Source organism: Zea mays, chromosome 7 (genome assembly GCF_902167145.1).
Source record: "Zea mays cultivar B73 chromosome 7, Zm-B73-REFERENCE-NAM-5.0, whole genome shotgun sequence".
Classification (NCBI taxonomy): Eukaryota; Viridiplantae; Streptophyta; class Magnoliopsida; order Poales; family Poaceae; genus Zea; species Zea mays.
This window is the reverse complement of record NC_050102.1, coordinates 109,468,557-109,474,431: the sequence shown is the minus strand read 5'-3', so window position 1 is coordinate 109,474,431 and position 5,875 is coordinate 109,468,557. Positions and strand designations below refer to the sequence as shown.

Sequence of the window (5,875 nt, the reverse complement as noted above, 5' to 3'; positions counted from 1 at the left end):
ATCATAGTACATGTTCAATTCACAAATCATAGTACACACAACACAAATATAAGCAACAACACAATAACAGGAAGTCCATGATGTTCATGTAGTAGCAGGCAGCCAGCAACTTCGTAGTAGCAGCAAACAAGTTCATGGATCAATGATTTCAGATTGCATGCCATCCTAACAAAGTGACATATCATATAGTTATTCAAATAGAAATTTAGTAAAATATAGAATGGCTAAATTTCAATATACCGTTGCTTCATCTTCATCATCAAGGCAAGTCATGAGTGCATTGAGTACATGAGATCCATGACCTAATCAAAGAGAAGTTTGAAAGATTAGTGCTATCGCAGTGAAAGGAATGAAAATAAAACAACATTATTGATCCACTAGTATTCATACCAAGCATGTCAGCGTGAGCCCAAGCTTGCATACACATCAAGGCTTCCACCATTTTTGGGGCTAGTCTACTATGACTTGGGCTAATGACCCTCCCACCAGTACTAAAGACAGACTCAGAAGCCACGGTTGTCACAGGAATAAACATGATATCTCGGGCAATCTTTCTCAAAGTGGGATACTTCACCCCTGCCACATTCCACCAACCAATGATGTCTAAGTTTGTAGTTCTAGCCAACATTTCCTCTTCCAAATTCAGATCGAATTCTGTGCTAACAAAAGCGGTTGGGGCAGCAGGTTCAGCAGATAAATATTGATAAAAAATGTCAAAAACAACTGCATCCCCTTCATTTTGGATAGTAGTATTGCCACAAGGCCTAGCAGCACCATCTGTTGTGCCAAACCCCTCCATGGAATCTTGATATTCCTTCACTAAGTCAACAAACAGATCCTTAACTTTCGTAGTTTCTCTACCCACATTCTCATGTCCATAAATTTCAGTAAACATAGCATACAAGAACTTCATTTTAAACCAAGGATGGCAACAGAAATATAGAGCAGCAGAAATATTACCTTAAAAGATAGCTTTTTAGAATCCAATTTTCATCAATATAGTGTACAGTCACTGCCATATAACCCTTCTTTTGATGATTTGCTGTCCACATATCTGTGGTGACTGCAATACGAGATTGTTGTTGTTGGAACATTGTCACCATAGAGAGCTTTTGAACGTCATACATATCCAGAATATCCTTTCTAATGGTGTTTCTTGACACTAATTTAAACAACAGTTGCAGGGAAGCACAAAACTTTCTAAAGCCTACATGGTCAACCATAGACAGCGGGTACTCATGCACACATATCATTAATGCAAGTTCTTTCCTAGCAACATCTTGATCAAATACATACTTCTCTAGACAAACACTGCCATCTGGATTTTGTGAAAATTTCAAGGAGGATTGTTTTAGGCCTTTTCTAGCTTGTCGTGACTCACATGTATTTATGTGGCTTTGTAAATGGCTGGTACCACTTTTACCTTCGGCTGTCAATATTTTGCTACACCAATTGTACTTAGCTTTCCATTTACCAAATACAACAACTCTAACAAAATCCTCCCATACTTTAGACTTCAACTCCCTCTTACACCCAACCTGTGCAGCACCATCTATTTCAACAACATCATTCATTGTCCCTTGGGTTGCTGCATCAGATGGAGTGGGATCTCTAGAGCTACTAGCATCAATAGGAGCTGCTCCTATGCCACTGCGACGACTGCTACTGTCTTGTGGAGTTGACATTAGGCTTCTAACTGAGAATTGACTACTGAGTACCTGAGGGTCTGAGGGGCGGCGTTGATCTGCTGGTCGATCTGCTGGTCTGAGGGCCTTGCGTGAGCGCTGCGCCGCGCGACGGGAGGAACGACGAGTGGGGGACGACAGCGGCGTCGGGACTCGGGATGCTGGGGCGGGCGACCGATGGACGACACAGCTCGGGGACGGTGTAGCTCAGGGGCGCAGCCGCGCAGCTCGAGGCGGGAGCGGGGCAGCGGGCTCTACCTCTGCGGCTGTCGGCTGGGCGCTGGTGGGTGGGCGGTCGGGCGGGTGGCGGATTGCGGGACTGGTTAGGGTTAGCCGGTTAGGGAACTTAGGGTTAGGAGAATAGGAACATGATGGCCCAACCGTGAGTCCACTGCTTTGGGCTTTTTTTCTTTGCTTCATGGGCCAAAAACATAACATGTGAAATTGTGAATTAATATTTCGGGTATCCAGTGGATATCCATGGGTAAAATATACTATCCATACCCTACCCGATGTATTTTGGGTACCCGACCAGATAGGATCCACGGGTGAGTTTTCCAACCCGTATCCATGTCCACCGGGTACGAAACCCATGGGTATCCATACCCACGGGTCCAATTGCCATCCCTACTCTCAAGTCTCAACCGATACGTCGCTGCTACCTACCTGTATTCGCGGGCTTGCCAGGTGCACGTTACTGCAACTGCCGCTGACAGCTAGCTAGCTTGCCTAGGTACCACATTCTCCCCGTGAACTTAGGAGACATTTGGATGACATTTTAAAATCTAGATTTTATATATAAACTAGTCTAATATCCGTGCACGAGCGCGATGATATTGATTAGGTGACTAAGCCACACTTGAGAGTAGGTGTGGTAATGAATCATGATCCAAATGATTCTTCATAAAATGGTGGGGTCCTAAATAATTTGTAGTTCAAAAATGAATAGAAATAGGACTCGATCCGATTCTTAAAACTTATAGTGTAAAATTTAGATCCCATTGTCACCCCTACTTGAGTCTTAATGGATTTAATGTCAAAATGAACATATTGTCCATATACCTGATATTGAACTTGTAAAACAAATATTACACTTAATCTTAGCCAAAAGACCGAAAAATGAGTTATAACCAATGTTTTGGCTTAGGACTTGGGAGCGAGAAGATGGTATAGATCTGATGCCTTAACCAAAATCATCATTGAGATTCCATAGGTAACACATGCAAATTCATTTATGGTGATGGCTTAACAATTTTTTACAAGTTTAGCAAGACATAGAAAAGCATAAGTACGCCAACAAGATCATTTCCTAAAATACCAAATACAATAAGTTTATCCTCTAATGCTTAACATGCTTACTGAAATACATACTTGGTCTTGACTTTAGAGTATCTTATCAAACAATGAAAACATTTTCCGCTTTTACAGAGCCTTGTACTCATTTCCAATTGCATAGTTAGTTTCACTTAAAATTCAATGTGCAATGACTGGTTTCACTTAAAATTCAATGTGCAACGGCGGAAGAAGCGGGTGAAGGTTGTTGCGAAATGGACGGGGTTTGTTGCTATAGTGTGCGAACAAATAGGATAAGGATGCAATATAATCTGAGACCGTGGGTTATAGTGCATGATGTTGACCCGTGGCTTGAGTCGTCTTTGAGGAGATCGAGGATGGAGGTTGGTTGGAGGCCAACTATGGCCATGAGCGTTGAGGGTGTGATTCCCTCTGTCTTTCGCCTGATGGTAATAGCGAGCGCATTGAGTCGTCGCTTAAGGGCGGCAGCGTGCCTCTTGAGGCGTCACTTTTTCACCTTAGTTCTAGCAACGATGAAGTGAGCCAGTCCTCCCATGACTGTCATGATAGGCATGTCAGGGGCGGTTCCGTGGAGCACCACCATGGATGGTAGCGGTGGCCGGTGGGTTCCCATACATCTAGGTCACCACATTGGCGAACGCGTAGAACACTTGTCCTTAGTTTCACTCATGGAGGACAAATTGAGGAGTGTATTTGTGTAGCCTGCAAGTGTCTTGACATCGAGTGGGGTGGTTGAAAGGGAAATAGGGTCAAACCTTTTCCTAAATGATTTTGGTGGTTGAATTGCCCAACACAAATAATTGGACTAACTAGTTTGCTCTAGATTATAAGTTCTACAGGTGCCAAAGGTTCAACACAAACCAATAAAAAGTCCAAGATAGGGTTCAAAAAGAAAGGAGCAAAAGAAACCGAAGGCTGCCCTGGTCTGGCGCACCGGACAGTGTCCGGTGCACCAGGGTGGATCAACTCGAACTAGCCACCTTCGGGTTTCTGGAAAAGCCACTCCGCTATAATTCACCGTACTGTCCGGTGTGCCATGCGGAACAACGACTATAGCGCCAACGGTCGTCTGCAAAAGGTGAACAGTGCACTACAGTGCGCGGACAGTTCACGCAGAAGTCAGAGCAGGCGCTAGAAGGCGCACCGGACAGTGAACAGTACATGTCTGGTGCGGCACCGGACTGTCCGGTGGCCCAATCTGTTAGAGCTCTAACGGTCGAACCCTAACGGTTGGGTGACGTGGCTGGCGCACCGGACTGTCCGGTGCGCCCATCGACAGAGAGCCTCCCCAACGACCATTTTGGTGGGTGGGGCTATAAATACCCCAACCACCACCACTTCAAGGATCCAAGTTTTCAGCCATTGCATTCAATACAAGAGCTCTAGACTTCACTCCAAGACACAAAACAAAAGATCAAATCCTCTCCAAGTCCCAATCTCATTCCAAAGACTTAGTGGCTTGTGAGAGAGAGGCATTTGTGTTTATTTGAGTTCTTGTCTCTTGGATCGCTTTTTTTCTTCCTCCATTCTTGTTCTCAAGCAACTTGTAATCAAGCAAGAGACACCAAGTTGTGGTGGTCCTTGTAAGGGGTCTAAGTGACCCATTGATTAAGGAGAAAAGCTCACTCGGTCTAGGTGACCGTTTGAGAGAGGGAAAGGGTTGAAAGAGACCCAGTCTTTGTGACCACCTCAACGGGGAGTAGGTTTGCAAGAACCGAACCTCGGTAAAACAAATCACCATGTCATCCGCTTTCATTTGCTTGTGATTTGTTTTCGCCCTCTCTTTCGGACTCGATTATATTTCTAACGCTAACCCGACTTGTAGTTGTGCTTAAAGTTTATAAAATTCAGATTTGCCTATTCACCCCCCTCTAGGCGACTTTCAATTGGTATCAGAGCCCGGTACTTTATTAGAACCTAACCGTTCGAAGTGATGTCGGGAGATCACACCAAGAGGGAGATGAAGACCGGCGAGAAGCCCGCCACAAGCCACGGGAAGGCTCCATCAAAGGAGTCCGGCAACAAGAAGAGGGAGGAATCACCTCTCCGCGTCAAGTCGCACCGGAGTGGCGACAAGAAGAAGAAAATGAAGAAAGTGGTCTACTACGAGACCGATTCTTCGTCGCCTTCCACCTCCGGCTCCGACACGCCATCCGTCACTTCTAAGTGCCATGAGCGCAAGAAGTTTAGTAAGATCCCCTTACGCTATCCTCGCATTTCCAAACACACTCCTTTACTTTCTGTCCCACTAGGCAAACCACCGGTTTTTTACGGTGAAGATTATTGTATGTGGAGTGATAAAATGAGGCACCATCTAACCTCACTCCACGGTAGCATTTGGGACACTGTTGAGTTTGGAGCGCAGGAACCATCCGTGAGGGATGAAGGCTATGACTCAGACGAGGTAGCCCAAATCCGGCACTTCAACGCCCAAGCCACTACTATACTCCTCGCCTCTCTAAGTCGAGAGGAGTATAATAAGGTGCAAGGGTTGAAGAGTGTCAAATAGATTTGGGACATACTCAAGACCGCGCACGAAGGAGACAAGGTGACCAAAATCACCAAGCGGGAGACGATCGAGGGGGAGCTCGGTCGATTCATGCTCAACCAAGGAGAGGAGCCACAAGCCATGTACAACCGGCTCAAGACCTTGGTGAATCAAGTGCGTAACCTCGAGAGCACAAAATGGGATGACCATGAAATGGTCAAGGTTATTCTAAGATCACTTGTTTTTCTTAACCCTACACAAGTTCAATTAATTCGTGGTGATCCTAGATATAAGCTAATGTCTCCCGAGGAGGTTATAGGGAAGTTTGTGAGCTTTGAGTTAATGATCAAAGGCTCCAAACAAATCATCGAGCGAGGCATCACCTCCA

At 45.2% G+C, this 5,875-nt stretch overlaps 1 pseudogene; it reads right to left on the bottom strand.

The window, feature by feature from the left end:
• Positions 1-2,698: 2,698 nt before the first annotated feature.
• LOC111589892 (uncharacterized) lies at positions 2,699-2,809 on the bottom strand (annotated as a pseudogene).
• Between the last annotated feature and the right edge of the window lie 3,066 nt (positions 2,810-5,875).